At 39.0% G+C, this 16,918-nt stretch overlaps 1 protein-coding gene across 5 annotated transcripts in view; it reads left to right on the forward strand.

The window, feature by feature from the left end:
- Positions 1-16,918, forward strand: part of FHIT (fragile histidine triad diadenosine triphosphatase) — a 525,883-nt gene that overhangs the window by 389,675 nt on the left and 119,290 nt on the right. The window lies entirely within an intron of this gene.

Genomic DNA, 16,918 nt, shown 5'->3' on the forward strand with positions numbered 1-16,918 from the left:
AATAAAAGATCAAAGCTTGTCATCTGCAGTGCATTGCTGTATTGTTACTTTATCCTTGAGATCAAAAAGTCCCAGGTGTACAATAGCAGTAAATACTTTTTATTGAAATTGCACAAGATAATGTTTACACATTTTCTTCCTGGACAAAAATTTTCAATCAAGAAAATATCTTTTCTAAGCTGCTGGGTGTATTTATGCAAGGAAAGCCTCATGAAAGAGGCATCTGGTTTAGTTTTTTTGTTTGTTTTATGGAGAAAATATTGCCCTTCCATTCATGATCTCTTTGTTTTTCTGTTTATTGCCTAATGAGTTGTAGCTAGTTGTAGGAACAGTTAAACTGAACCACATTATGAAAACATACCTTTTGTCTATGCTTTCTCTCAGTGTATTTATATCACATTCTTGTTACTGAAGTTCAAATGAAATGGGCCCAGTGAAGCTAAAAACCAGATTTTAAGTGTACTTCAAAAAAAAAAAAAAAGGTGGGAGGGTGGAAGGGAAGAGAAGGATTTATGATTATATTCTCCACTTGAGTAATAACACAGATAACATCCAAGATCTCTCCAGCCATGTTTCACTGCCTCATAATGCAAATGCAATTGCATGTGTAGTTAGATGATATGCCTCAACATTAGATAAAGACTATTTTTTACGTTTGGAATCAGAGGAAAGTCAAATATGGCTATGGGTTAGCACTTTGTAAAATCAAATTAGATGTCTCAGAGAACCTGTTTGAGTTGATTAAGATAGCTGTAACAACCAAATGATGGTGGATAGGAACATTTTACTTTTTTTTCAATTTGCTGAATTGACCTTATTTTTCCTTCTGCCTTTTGCTGCCGGCTTTGAATATTTAACAGAGAGGTAATAGGGAGAGAGAAGAAGAAATTAGAATATCATCAAGCTTGGGATGTGATGAAGGAATGTAACATGATTTATTTCTGTACTATGACAAAACAGATTCCTTGACTCGTGACTTTGAGTGCATTGGGTGGGTTTCACTGGCAGTGTCTGTTGATAGGAGAAATAATAAGTTACAATACTTTTGAAGTAAATTTTGTTATTATCACCAGTATGATTTATGAAGAAAACCTGAGGATTTATTTTAATAACTTGGACAAGTGTTTTGCTCTCTGGTAAGAAAAGGTGTATAGGAATGGTTATATGTGAGAAGAATAATTTATATGAGCGAGCAAAGGAAGATGTAAAAATTCTCATCTTCTGTGATTGTGAACAGTAACAAATGCTTATGTAGGCCTTAAGAAGGCAGGAAGTTCTGTATTGCTTTGGGTTTGTGCTGGAAACAAAGAGCATTAAGTATTTATTGCAAAATGGCAGCCACCCTTCATGCCTCCTTCTCACACTTTTAATAAACACTGAGATGAAAATGACCTGTTCTTACAACTGTGAACCCCTAGACTTTGCAATAATGAGTGTGTATTCATAAATCAGAGGTTATCAGTTTACATTTCTCTACTTTTCTGCATCATTGCACAACACTGTAATTTATCATCATCGCTTTGGGATGTTTATCATCCAAAAATGCCAACAACTATTTTCTTCAGAGAATTTAGAGCTTTCAAAACTTCAATCAAGAGAGAAATGACTGTGATCAAGATCTTCTTTTAAATGAACAATAGGGTGGATACATAAATAGCTGATTTCATTTAAACTTTTCTGAATCACAAAGCTTGAAAAAACACCTGTGTGACCTACAAATAATTTATGAACCTTAAATTCAATGTGTCGTGTTTCTGGATGTGGATTTATTTGGGTTTTTTTCATGTATGAGAATCCACAATAATCCAGTCTCCTCTGAGGGAGCTTTTAATTAAAATTTCTGGAACAGCCCAAACATTAGAAAAACATTCTAAAAGTAAAAATAGCAAAACATCACAATAAATATCCAAGGGAGTTTGTGGAGACTGTTTAAGTAGGGTAGGCAAGCGTATCTCAGGAGCTAATTAGGTGTAGCTCATTTTGCTTTGAATGGGGTTACATACCAGATTGTTTCAAGAGTCTTTTCCAGTTGTATTTTGTAAAATTCTGTATACCTGTGTAAATATGTACTGTATGTGCTATGGAGGAGCAGAAATACCGGAAGCAGGAGAAGAGTATTGACTTTTCAATTGCTGAATACAAAATTTTACTACAAAATGGGAAGAGCTATCAGCCTAGCTGAAGACAAAAACTGAGAAATTTAGTCTGAAAAAGATTAAGGAATTCTCCTTCTTTGTCCACAAGAAGAAATGGTAATCCATGTGCAAGAAAAATCTTGAACCTGAATACAGGTCTCAGGTCTTTCTTTGCAATGGAGATGCTGAAATTTATATGTGCAATGTATGCAACAGATTGGAAGATGACCCTTTGAGTGTGATTTTGGCTAGAAATCAGTGATAAGATTGTCTGCCAGTGTTACATGTCCCTTTTGGTGGTGTGAAAGCTGCTGGTGTGTGCATTTTGTGTTAAAGCCTTTCTAGGTACCTGATGGGATGCTGTTCATGATCTAATTGTAGTTTCATTATTGCTGTACTCTGTTCCTCCTTTGCATCTAAGGTAGCAGAGCCTGCAGGTCAATGTTCTAGGGCAGCTTTTGGGCATTGCAAATTCCCTCTTTACGGTGGGTTTTCACTGGATGGGTCTTTGGAAGTAATTATACCTGACCCTCAGTTCACCAGTATTTATAAGCATGGATGGGTCTTTCCTCACCCTTTAGCAGCAGGAAATATACACATGGTAAAGAATTCTGAACCCTGTCCCAAGTCTCAGACTGTAAGATAATGCCATATATTGCTTCATAATATTTTGCATTGCTTTCCATCTATTGTACCTATTCCAGCCCTGTTTATGAGAGAAACAATTGTCCTTCTCCAAAGATGGTCACAGAATTGCACATTGTTCTATTGTGAGAGGTTCTTGAACCACTCACAACAGAGAAATTGAGCATCTCTGGCACCTGAACAGTGTGTCATCAAGCAAAACCGTCTTTCAGCATTCAAGAGATTTTGAATACTTATTTCTTATTATTTGAGAAAGGGAGGAAATTGTGTTTAGGTCCTCCCTGAAAGACTGTTAATCTCTGCAATTTTGAGCTCTCTTTTTATCGGAGAACACAAAACCCATGGTGTCCTTGTGCCAGGAATGGAGGGTGCGTTTCATGCTGGTTCTGTTTGAGAATGCCTTAAATATCCAGGCAATTTCATGGATCAGGGAAATCAGCTCTGCATCTTAATGCAGGGCTCTTATTGCTATGTCAAGTGAGCGACGTTTCAAGATTTTCCTAGTATGTTTTATAGCCTTCTTTTCATCATCAAGTCAGCAAATGCTCTGGCTGCCTGGGTGGATGTATAGCTTAGTGTAGAATAAGCTCTCAGGTTTACCTTTTACGTGAGATTCAATCACAAGAAACTCCATGGATTCTGTACTCTGTAAAGGCTAAACAAATCAAGCTGGCAGGAGCATGAAGCAACTAATTTATCTGTAGAGACAAGATAATATTGCACAGCAAGTGTCCATTGCACAAACACGTATGAACACATCCTCTATTTTGCAGCAGTGTTGAAGTCTCCAGCAGCTCAGCACCTCCTCTGTTATCCATGAGAAAGGAAGGGCCTGTTTGCCAATTACAGTTCCCCTAAATAAATGAGAAAGCAAAGCTGATGGTGGCAGTGTGGGTATGTGTGCAGAAACTTATTTTATATGTCACACATTCCACTAGTTATTTTACACTGAGAAGATTGTCTCATGATTATTTTTTGATGTACATATTTTTCTTTTACAGATGTTTTTAATGCTGTGTTAAATCAATCCACCTGGCTTGCATTCCTCAGAAATCTTAACCTGAGCTGTGGAGCCCAGGGCTCAGTTAAGCCCACAGCAGCCTTCTCTTTCATCCTCTTTGTCTATTTATGTCTTGACCCGAAGTACTGGACTTGAGGTTTGAGTCTTTAAATTTAATCAGATCGCATTGCAGACTAATTGCATCGGAAGGATTAAATTCACTAACTGCAATGCTTTTGATGCCTCAGCTTTCTTTCCCTGCAGACCAACAGACACGAGTCCTGGTTTAGTGAAGTACTAGAAACCCTCTTTTGCTCTCTTAGAAGAACAAAAAAAAGCTGGTGTTTGAGAAATGCGAAGATTTTCCTTACCTGTAAACAAATCTAAAGATTCGGATACAAAAAGACAAAGAAGCAACAAATTTTTGAAAACCAGATTGTACTGAAACATGTGAACAAATCATCTCCTGTGCTTTACCCTTAAGAATGATAATTCTCTTGGAAGCTTGTGAGACATCCAAAAATGATTTGAGGAAGTGCAGCAGTGTCTTTGAATTGCTCTGAGAACCACACTAATAGTATTTGGTTGGAGACTATGTAATATTGTGGACAGGTAATTGGTACAGCAAATTCAGTAGTCTCAGGGCTGCTATGTCTGTTTTGAGCTCAAAATTTTCTTTCTATTTCAGCACTATATTTAGTTTGGGGTGGTTTGGGGTTAGTGATGTATATTTTCAAAGCTAGGATTATACTGCCCCTTACAGAGACAGAGAAGCAGCAGGAGCATCCAGATAGTTTCTCCCCCCTTTCCTTGAAGTCTTTTGCCAGCTCTATGGTTTCTATTCACTCTAAATAATAATTCGTGCTCTTTCCTTCAGGGATTTTTTATAAATCTGCCTTGTGTTGGTCTAAATCTCCTTTCAGTCCTTTGGCCAGACCTGTGTTTTCTATGATGCAAAATAAGTCTTAATAAGTCTTTGCTTTGTCAGGTCCTTACTTCAGTTCTTAACATGTAACATTTAGTTTTTGACTGAACAATAAGCTTTCCAGAAAAAACATATTGCTATTTTGTTCGCCAGGCTTATAGATTTAAGAGGCACTGGTAAATCTGTAAACCCTTCCCTAAAACAAATAATAATATACAGGGTCTAGAATGAAAACAGTTCTTTTGGCCCCCATAATTTGTACAGATCAGTTCCTGTACTTCAAACATGTAACAGCTGACAGAAGTAAGAGTTGTCTGTGTCCAGTATATACCCATGGAAAGTTTTAGAGATTGTTTTGAAGGCTGAAGAAGATGAAAAACAGCCTAGTGATTGATGGACATAACACCATCCGAGCTGTGAATACCAAAGGCCCCAAGGCACTGATAAATTGAAATGATGACCTGGATAATGAAGTCTGATCTAGAAATACTGGGTTGTGAAGTTCCCTGAAGGGATTGGGACTGAAATTTTTGAAATATTCTCTTTAGCAGTGAATTATGATAGTTCTGAATCTAGATTATTTTGAATTTCCAGTAGTGAATGCCACAGCATGCTGTACCTCTGACTTGTAAAGCAATATAATCCTCTGTCCCTGTACAAACACAGAATAGTCTGTATAGACTATAAATATAAAAAACCTAAGTAAAAACAAAACAAAACAAAACCAAACAAAAAAAAAAAGAAAAAGAAAAAACAAACAAACAAAAAAAAAAAAACCCAAACAAAACATTGTTAAAAATAGGCCAGTATAAATGAGGATAGTAAACAAAATTTCCAGAGATTTAAGTTGAATAATGGTACTGAAAAGGAACATTTTACTATTCCATGCTAGCAGTTCTACCCTTCTTTCCAGCCATATGGATTTCTTAGATGAATGTTCTCTTTAGGTAGTTTAATTCCAAAAATATCCCCAGAGCTAGTCACAGATATTGACACTGTCTAAATTAAACCATAATAAGCAAGTAAGTGGGTTCAAATGCTTGTTCAAATTGCTTTGGCATGCAGATATTGAATGTCCTGCAGCTCTGCTGGCCACATCCAGCTCCCTCCTGGCTGGGCACGTTCCGTTCCACTCCAGAGCTGCCACCGGGGTTTTCCTCTCCCAAAGTCTGGAGGGTGGGAGCTGGATCATGGAATCTGTGAGACAGGAAGGGAGTGAGCACTGCCAGGAGTGTCCCTGGGAGGGTGATGTGCCTGTCCCAGTGGCAGCAGCCCGGGGAGTCGGTGGCTGTGCCAGCAGCTGCTCCAAGTGGAACCCAGCAGCCGCCTTTGGTGACCTGCCTAATTCCCACAGGGAAGGGTTAAGCACTGCCAGGGCTCTCCACATTCTGCCCCTCTGCAGCTCCAGGACAGCCTGCTCCTGCTTTTACAGAAGATTTTTAAATATCCTTTTTTATTTTTTTTCCTGGTATATGTTCAGATATTTGCAATTTTCGTGACAGAAGAAGCTTGAACAAATCAGGTTTTTTTTTCTTCAATAAAGAGAGTTACATTTCACAATAAAAAAGTATTTCTAGAAAAAGGGTAGAAAATTTTTCCTCTGAAAATGTTATTACTGAGTATTTGACAACAAAAACTTTTTCTTTGTGAAAACAAAACCTCCTTTGGAAATGCTGTTTTATTGAATTGACATGTTTTGACCAAAAAAAAACAATAGAGGGAGGGGTGTTGAGAAATCCATGACATGCTGCTCTTTATTTGCCCCACAATGACTGAGATTAGGATCAAAAATACTCTGTTTTAATTAGAAAGTACTTTCACTTCTTTGTTCCCATGTTACAGCAATATGTTTTGCATTTAAAGCATTCCCTGTCTCAGAGTACGTACAATCAATCAAATGCCACTCTTGAGTACAGGTTCTACAAATACTGTATTGTACTTGAAATGTAAAACCTTCTGAAATCCCATGCATCAGGTCTAAAATCATTAATAGCACAGTCAAGGCTGTCTGATTAATTTTTTGTGGTTAGAGTATGAATTTCTTTTCAAGCTCCATCTCATCCATAATACTTCTTCTCTTTGTCAGTCTTGTATCTTAGAAAACTCTTTATCTAAGAGAGAATGCTTGGGTTTGTTTTGTTTCTTTTTTTTTTTTTCAATTTTGTTACAAAACATTGTTTTCAACTAAAATGTAACTTGCCAAGAAATGTGCAAAATTATTCCTGTTTAATTCAGATGTGTAACTTGATGTTTTTCTGTGTTTTGTAGTAGGTGCAAATTGTTTATTAAGCAAGTGTTGCAAAGCTAGATTTCAGGTAAATAGGTTTCTGACTAACTCTTTGTTAAAATTAATATAATGCTTTAAAATGAAATATGATGTGTCTGTGCTCTGATCTCATGTGATTTTGCACATTTGTCCTTACATTCTTTCCTACCAGGTACTGTTTTTCCCAAGATCCACAGAAAATTATTCGTTTGCTAGCCCAGATTAGGAGGGATGTCAAAAGGTCATGTGCAAAACAGACTTCTCTGCTTTATGCCAATGCTAAGCAGGGATTAACCCACACTTAAACTGTTTGGTGGTTGGGTTTATGGGGTGTTCTTGCCCCAAAGGCATTTTCAGTTGGCTCTGTGCTAAACTTTGGTGCCCCAGCTGTCTGGCTGGATGCTGTGACGGGGCAGGGTCACGGTTCTTTGCCTGTGGTGGTGACCCAGTTTTGGCCAGACAAAAGCAGCCCACCCACGAGAGCCCTGGAAGCCTTATCAGTGCAACAAGAAAGAAAAAGTTGGCTCCATGTTTTTTCCCCTGAAAGTCACCTCCTCTTCTGAAAAGGAAAGAAGTGTGTACTTAAAGCTGCCCCTGCAGATCCCCGAAGAGCCTGCACAGCTTGGAGGAATTTGCCTCTTAAAAATGTCAGCTAAGAAAGAGTGTATGTAACATTTTTACATATCATATCGAGGGAATAAAGGCCTTTCCTAGCCCTGTGCTCCTGTGCCACATGAAAGAGCCAGTGGTTAAACTGCCCTGCAATCTGTGGAAAGCACCTCTGAAACACGGGGATACCTGACCTAGTCCATTTTAGTCTGTTCTGGCAGCACCGTGTTAGCCCATGCAGGACTTTCTTAGAAAGAAAAGTCTCTGCTTCAAGTGATTTAGAAATGGAAAACTAAGGTTAAAATAATAGAATAAAACTTGCTCAGCAAGCTACAGACAGGATGACAGGGTGAAAAGTAGGTAATATTTTTACTGTTTAAAAATAAAAAAAAAGCCAATAATTCAGGATACTGCAGCATGTTTCAGTTCAGGCTCACACTGGACAAGCCAAGAGCTTCCTGCAAAACAGCAAAACCCTTCTCTCAAGCCTCATTTGCCCCATCTCTCCTGAAAGCTGCCTGGGTGCCCTCTGGCAAGGCCCTCATCTGCTAGGTTTCTGCTTACTCCCTAAAGCCAAGCTGTCCTTTGAAAGAATTTGAAATATGCCCTTAAAATCCCATCTCAGGGAGCTTTATCCTCAGCTCGTGTGCTCACATTTTACATTGACCTTTCCCTTGTGTGCAGGGATGGGGTAAAACCCTGCACTTGTGCAGTGCATCTCAGCTGGGGACCCCCCAGGGCAGAGTCTCAGGCAGGGTGGGTTTTGGAGCTCTGGACTCCCCTCTGCCTGCCTGGTTTGCAGTTTCAGTGAGAGCTGCTGAGAAATCCTCTGTTGCTTGTGCTGTGCTGCTTTTCCAGGCAAGGGAGGTGCAGAACTCCCTGCAGGGAGAAACACCCAAACCTTCTCTTTTGCAGAAATCTGTCTCCGGGTGGATTGTGCACACATGCACGTACCAAATGTTAGGAGATGTGCCTTCAAAAAGAGAAAGGAGCAGTCACAAAACATAGCCTGATTCTTCTGTAAATGCAGCTAAAATCAGGTTGAGATGTTTGGCCTCTTCTCAGCTTTGGATCACACAGAAGGAATCAACATCTATGGCTGCAGTTCAGCACAGCTGCCTGGCTTTTTCTGGAGAGAAATTCCCAGTAGATAACTTGTCAGTTCAGGATTAGGATTTTTAAAATAAATTATTCTGTGTCTGAGTTAGGTGCTGCTGCTGCTCAGGATTTTCTTTCAATATATAACCACTGTTCAGTCCCTTGCTTTTGAAGGAAAGAAAAATTATTGAAACTTCTGCATAGTGAGTTCTGTAAATTAGAAGCATCTCTGGGTATTTTAGTAATGATGCCACAATTGACATAAATTGGGGAAAACCAAAACTAATCTATCAACAATTACACAATCTCCTTAACTGAGATTACAGAAAATGTGAGGAGACTTATACTTTTTGTGAGTTACCACCTTCATTGCTACCATAAAATCTTCATTTCACATCGTCTGCCTGGCATCAGTGATCAGAGTTGTCTCTGTGAGAGGCTGAAAGAAAATAAACTAGAAAGAAAATAAACTAGACCAGATGGAATGTGCTCATGTAAATGATTGTCTTGATCTTATTTGTAAGATCATCACTCTAATGATGAATAATTTCTCTATCTGATTTCATGAATGTTGAATGTCTCCAATTTCAATTATAATTTTTAGTATTTGAAGTAAAGATAATGCCCAGAGGTATCATTTTTTTTAAATGAATCTGTGAATGAGCTTTATTAATTCTCCATTGAGAAGGTATAGAAGAGGTAATCACTGTGATATTTCCTCACCTGGCCTTCCAGCACCTCAAGTGGAGGAGATTTATCTTTAGGGAGTAGTCCATATTGCCCATATTGAGGAGTGGATCAGTTTACACTGCATTTAATCAATCCTTTTTTTTCCTGCAAATAAGTCATGTCTGAGCTCAACAAAAGCCATTCTTTCAATTGTGTCTTTTGGTGAGGCCACCCTGAGTTAAATTCAGAATTATGATCCAGCAGAATATGAATTTATAACCTGTCTTTGATTGTCTGAGCCTGAAGTAAGTAGCACAACCTTGGTGTCTGGGGCAAGATTTTTCTCTGGTATAAATGGTTCAACTCACTTGTGAAAACATGTGAAATAAATCAATGGGGCTTTTTCCATTTCTTTACAAACATTTTTGTTCCTACAATTGTAATATTTTGATTTCATATAGTGTATCATTTAAGCCTACGGTTATTAGTGATATGTCTAAATCTAATAATTCTGAATGAAAAAAACAACATTTTGAGAAAATAAGCTATGAAGCATAATTCAATATAACATTTTTTATTTTTTCTTTAAATATGTTTTACTTCACCTGGAGAAATTCAGTTTTAATAACTACAAAGTAAAAAAAAAATAAAAAAGGAAAATACCAGTATTTATTAAGTTCTAATAAACTTCCCTTAGTGCATATCCATTTAGTATCTTTCATTAACATTAATGTGAATTTTGCATGGATCCTGGGGAGAATAGGCCCTGTTGTTTTATTTCTCTTCTTTGTTTTCAGTACTAAATCTTGTCCTGCAGTCAGTTCTATAGCGCAGACAGGCATTCCACTGCTCAGTTGTTTGCTTAATACCAACAATTTCAGCACCTCCTTTAGCATAGTGAAGGTAAAAAGTTCATAAATTAAAAAAAAAAAAAAAAAGTGCTAACAGAATTTGTGGCCACACATAAAAACAAGGGATATGCAAATGAATGAATTAATACATTGCTATTGATTACCAGTAAGGCCTAATTAAATAATAAATTTTCCCCTACACAATTACTTGTTTCATGTTATTAAATGATCAAATCCATAACTAGTTTGGAAGCTCAGCCTCCCGGAATTAAATGAGGTGCTCAAGAGAGCAAAGTTGTGTTTTGGAGTAACCAAGACAGAGGCAGGGTCTAGTTACATGGATTTATGATTTAATTTTCTATGTAATCTAATTTAATGTAACTATTGAGTTTCTAAAAAAATGAACTTTGATTAGATTTTGTTGACAAAAATAAATACAAAATACAGGGTAGTTTATTCATTATCTGTTGCATAGTTAGAGAAGTGGCTCATGGGTATTTCTGTACCTTAAGGTTTTTTTTTTTTTCCCCATTTCCTCTGCTTTTAGCTGTCCAGTAACTCATCCTTCAGAGCTCATCCAGGTACAGCACATTCCAAAGGTAAAAAATCAAAAGGATACAAAACTCATTTCTCTGGGAACCTTAATTCATTTTGTATAACTAGCAGCTTCATCACTTCTCACTTCTGGATAGACATCAATATTTCACAGCATTACCCACGTGTAAGTCCAGGGAAACGCTGCATTGGAGAAGGAAAGTAAGCAAATAAAGCTCTTCAGTTTGACATACTTTCACTTAATTTGGAGCTTTAAGAGCAGATCATGGGCGCAGGAAATGAGCCTTTCAGCTAATTCCCTTCTGCATAAAAGATGCTTGGTGCCGGAGCGGAGCTGTCCGCGGGGGACTCCTGGGCTGCGGCTCCTGAGCTGGGCGCTGTGCCCGCGGTGTCCCGCGGCTCGGGGCTGCCTCCCCGCCTGCCTCCGCGATTTACAGCACAACCCGGGGCAGACCCCGCAGCTCATCCGCCGCCTCTAGAGCCGCGTTTCGCTCGGGTTTGCTGGGCTTGCCCGGCAGCAGACGGGGGTGGGGAGACAAGATCTTGTTCTGCTCCAGGACTCCGCACATCTGTGCGGCCCCGGTGTGCTTCAATCACCGCTGTGCTGGGAATGTGCTGTCCTGGGCTGGCTCCCAAAGCTGGGCTCGGGGAAGGGCTTAGGAGAGCCCAAAGGTTTGGGCAGAGCTGTTCCAGCTGGGCTCTATTTGTGTGATGCCCTGGAGACTTTGGCTGGCTGTGTCCCATCCTGGCCTGTCCTGCAGGGGCAGGACCCTGGCTCTGCCCATGGTGATGGTCCTGGAGAGAGGAGGGATGGCTTAGGGACACAGGGATTCACTCAGAACTCTCGGGGCTCAGCAGGGCGATTTGGTGCCCTTTGAACAAGCTGTGTATGGGAAAAGCCAATGTTATCCTTCCTTGAGAGCTGGAAGGGTTTGCTTCTTCAGTACATAAAATGCATGGACCCATTTTTAAAACCCCTCTTCCTTGTCTTTCCATTTTCTTATGATTAGCATATTCAATTCCTATATGAATCTTTATATTTGTTGAACACCTGGATACACAAGCAAAAAAAAGTTCTGTAGTAGCCTGCCTGGGTGACTCCATAATTAACAGCAGATTGCAATGAATTATATCCTGTTCCTTAATGGTCAGGGCTGTGTTTTGCTTTTGTTGGGTTGACTTGACCTCAGGAGGTCTGGGCTGGCAAACAGATGTCAGCTCTATTCAGTTGAATATCTTCTCGTCACTCCATTAAAGCAGGGAATATCTGTGCAGAAGTGAAAGGCAGAATATTTGCAGTAACTGTTGAGTGAAACATGCAAACAAATTTCAGTAAGCAGGCAAAGACAGGTTGCAAACTCTATTGGGAAATGATAAATTGCTGTTAAATGTTGTAATTATCCCATGACATTCAGGACTGAAACTTAAATAAATTCTGCTGAAAACTTAAAAAATAATGGAGAGAGGTAATATGATTTAACAAATTAGCCACAGGAAAAAAAAATAGAGCACAACATAAAATTAATATTAATCTTTTACCAGTATGTAACAGACTTAGTTAAAAATTGTCAGAAAGTGAAGAAGAGTTTGTTAGACAAATTATAATTTTAATTGCAGACGTAATTGATTATACACAGCATGCTCATTAGGTTAAGGGAGAATATGAGGCAACTCTCAAGGTCATTACAGTAATAGATATTGCAGGCATGTAATTTGCGATAAGCTGGTTCCTCAACATCTAATTGCTCATTCATGGCAGTGTGTCTGGCACTTTTACTCCCCAAACACCTCTTTGTCCAATTTATTTAACACCCCTTAATATTCCAGGGTCAAATTTACTACAGGAGGCATCAAGCAGTGAATTTTCAGCCTCCAAATTATTACACCACCTCACCCTTTTTGTGCCTCAAAGACAGAGCACGCATTACTAAAAGTTAGTGGTCTGGCACTAAGCAGGGTACATACAAATAGGAATACTCACCCACAGAGACGAGCTAGGATTTCTTATGGAAAACAGCTGTTCCCTGCCCTCCCCAATGGCAGTCAGACATTGCAGTAAGATGCCAAAAGAAATGTTCTTTTTTAAAATATGCACTAATTAATAAGAACTATGTGTTGTTCCCTGGAAGAACACACACTAGTGGTGCTTCGTTAACTCTTTCGTTATTTTGTTTCACTGCTTTGACACGAAGTCATCAATATTAGCTGTCTCCTTGAATGAACATTAGTTGGAATGTCACTCCTCAGTTCTTACAGGCAGACAAAATAGAAAGAAGCACTTACAATGTATATCCACTTACAGTGTATATCAACTATGTGACAACCGTTCCTCACTTTGATATAAGGCTTTGTATTCTTAGAAAGAATGAATCACTGTCCTAATTGTTGGCATGCAAATAGTTGAATCCAGACAACAGCACCAGGATAGGACTGGAAATTGAAGCCAGACATCCTGAGGTGCAGGTTGACTAATTTTCTACCTCCTCTCTCCCATCATTCCATCTTAGCACAGGATCTGGGAGTCCCAATGAATTAATCAGTGCCATCAGGTTATGTAGCATTGCAGAGTGGTGGCTGACATAAGACAACCAAATTCATTCCCCTTCGACTAAGTAAGGAGAAAATACAACTTTTGATTCATGTATCTTTGGTTGTATTACAGGAATCAAGTATTTGGAGTTTTAGTTAGGATTTGCTTTTTTGGTTTTAATAAATAACATGGCTCTCAGAGCAGCATAACTTTCCTTTATAATTATTACTTTATTTGCAAGATATTATATTCAGTTGACATGACATAGTCCATAATTCTGTTGTTTAATGCCAAGGAGTGCAGTAGATACAGCTATAGATATTTATTCATACACTAAATGAATCCCAGTATGATTTCATAGTCATTCTTTGTTAATATTATTTTTAAGATTCAGAGGCTGGAAGTCCCTCAGGAAAAGAATTCTATCTAGAAGTATCATTTTCCATCTACTGGCTCTACTCTTGGTACTATGGCTTTGCTCTTTAAAGAATTGTCCATAATTATATGTATTTGCTAAACCTCTCCTTTGCAATATAGAAATTACTCTGTTGACTGACTGATTGATAGTACAAAAAATAATCCCCATGTTCACCAATATATATCAATCCCTATAACTACCTTGTAGATTGACCTGCCCAAAAAAAATTGTTATGCAAACACACTGCCATCTGTTGTGTAGTTATTCTTCAGCAATAGAACATAAACTGGGGATATGTCAAAGTAATTTAGTAACTCCACAAATGTGAAATGAGACTTGGTAAATATAGCGTGTTACACTGAGTTTATAAACCCTTGTCATATGCAACCACATAACAGGGATACCCAACGTCTGCAAGTCTGGCTTGCTTTGTTTCATCCGTCAAATGCTGATGCCAGATCTAGTTATAAAAAACATGATGTGAATTATAATAATTAATTTTAAAATAAGGATTTCGAGAATTCTGTGGTTGATACAAAGCCACTAAAAATTCTGGGAAGATCCAAGTAATTTATAAGACTGTCAGTGAGTTCCAAGCATCTTCATTTAATGAGTTCAGAGTGTACATTCACATTTATACTGGTGGTTGTGCTACCTGTTCAAGAATGTATATGTGGATTTATCACTCATTTTAGCAGTGAAGCCAACAGTACCCAAATAAAACAGATATCTCCTAGAAATAGGTGCTGTTTCTTAATTGGGGAATTACAGTAAACTCAACAGGTTAATGGAAAAATTATTAGTTGCATTCTGGTTCTGTTAGTGCAGCTCTCAAAATGGTGTTTAGACATCGTGATAATTAATGAAGAGTTTTCAAATGAAGCATTTTCCAGTATCCCTTCCCTTTGCTAATTTCCATTTTTTTAATTAAGAAAAGATAAATTGTATCCAATTATTGAAAATTATGTAGGTCATTATCTTGAATGAAACTGCAATTAGACTCTGCTTTCACACAGGAAGAAGAGGTTATCTTGTCACAGTGTAGGTGTCAGTGTCCCTGCTTGGCTGTCACCCCTGCCTTGGGGCCAAGGCCACTGTAGGGTCAGGTCCTGCCTCAGACCAAGGAGCTGGGTTTGGCTGGGACTCTGCTGAGAGACTCTTAAATGCCCTCAAGAACTGGATCCCCAAATCCCACTGGGCACAGCCCAAGTGTTCACTGTCTCACAGCAGCTTTTGTTTAAGCAACCAGCAGGAATAAATCCGCTTTTTCCTCAGCAGAGATTCCCCTTTCCCAGGGAGAACAAACACCTGCAGCTGGGATGTGGATGTGGGGTGATCTGTCCCCTGCACAGCTGCTCCCCAAAGCTCTGTGGGATCCAGAGCCAGGCTCCTTGGCTGAGCCTGGGCACCAGGGCACAGGTTTTGTCCCAAAGGATTGGTCATTCCCCTGTAAATGGAAGGGGACAGGGTGGTGAGAGCTCTGCAGGATCCTACCCCTCTTGCTGCTGGGGGGCCCTTTGGCATCTCTCCCTTTGGCCAGCAGCCTGCCAGGCAATGGGCACAGGGTGGGAAGGTCCTGGGCTTGAAGGAGGAGGAGAAACCCTGCAGTGACCTGTGAGAGCAGAGAGAGAACATCCCTGAGGGAGCAAATCAGAGGAAAGGACAGGGAGCGACAGTGACCCCAAAAAACAAGCCAAGCAAGATTCTCCTATATTCACCAGGTCTCTAATTTGGCCCCAAATAATCTTTTTCATTTTAAAACAAACAAGCAAAGCCATCCAAGCATAAAAAAACCAGGAGAATTTTATAGAAAGAATTAAGGAGGGCTATAGGGACAAGGTTATTTAACTGCTTACATTACTCAAAATGCTGTACCTGAGCAAATGTAAAGAAACTAAATTTATTCTGTTTTCTAGCCAATTTTAATAAACTAATTTAACCCTCTACCTTATGTTAAACTGCTTTGCAGTTCTCATATTAGTTTCACCTTAGATTTAACTCTGATTATTACAGGCTTGGCTGCAATCATTGGCAATTACAGCTTCCCATCCTTTCCAGAAATATAGAATGCGAAGTGCTTTGCACTTTAAACTTTTTTCTATTTATTGTTCACATCCAGTTGGATGTACTAATAAGCATTAACATGCTTATTATTTGATATTCATATTTGATATTCATAGAGAACAAATGCTAATACAGTTAATACATCAAATATGAATGAGGCTTTTAATTCAAAAAAGAAAAAAGATTAAAAATATTAGCTTTTTATATAAAAAAGCATTTGCAATGATTATAAATTCTATTGAGCTTGCAGAAAACTTGAGCTTTGAGTTTGCAATATCTCCCATTAATGTTTAGCCTCAAGAAAGAGTTTATAATAAAGGGTTTTACACAGACAACAGATAAATAGAAATGATACAGCCAAGAGGGTTGAAGAGTCCTGGGTATGTTTGTTGTCATTCTACCATGCTGATTTCCATCAGAGGTGCTGAATATGCTAGGAGCTATGTAGAAGACAAAGTGAAATGCAATATGCATTGATAACAGCTAAGCCTGGAATGCAGGAAATCATTTTCTTTCGATTCTCCTCTAAGTTTCTTTTTCTTGTTATAACTTCCTGTGGGATGGAACAGGTTAGCCTTGTTCTTGCAAAGTCAGCTGGCTGGTCTAAACCTGCAGATCTCAGTGGAATGGTAATTGGGAGGAATCTAATGTGCTGTAAAACAGAGGTCAGTGTGGGTAATCTGGTGTCCCCTGCTGGTTTTAAAAACTGTATCTCCTGCAGATGGGAGGGGAATGCTGTCTGTGTAGGCACTGTGTGCCTTTGCTGCTTCTGTGCACTGGTATCCAGGTCCCTCTGGGTGTGACTGGGGCTTTAGTGAGGAAAAGGGATAAAAATAAATCATTGTTTTTATGGGAAGGCTGAGCTGATTAGTTTGCTCTGAGGTGGTAAAACAAAACAAAAAAAAATTTAAAAAGGACTCTACCATTTGTTGCAGGCAGAATTTAGTTTATACTGGCAGGAGTACCTGAAGTATGAGGCTGGGATGGGAAGGGAGGATGCTCAAGAGCAATGGAGAGGGACACAGAGCTGAGATTAGGTGGGAAAGGGTGGCAGGATCTTGTCTGCAGGTTGGGTTGGATGTGGCAAGAGCTCAGCAGGGAACACTGAGATATTTGGGCAAGGTGCACCACCATTTTAAGCCAAATCCTTGTA

The sequence above is a fragment of the Vidua macroura genome, chromosome 13 (genome assembly GCF_024509145.1).
Source record: "Vidua macroura isolate BioBank_ID:100142 chromosome 13, ASM2450914v1, whole genome shotgun sequence".
Lineage (NCBI taxonomy): Eukaryota > Metazoa > Chordata > Aves > Passeriformes > Viduidae > Vidua > Vidua macroura.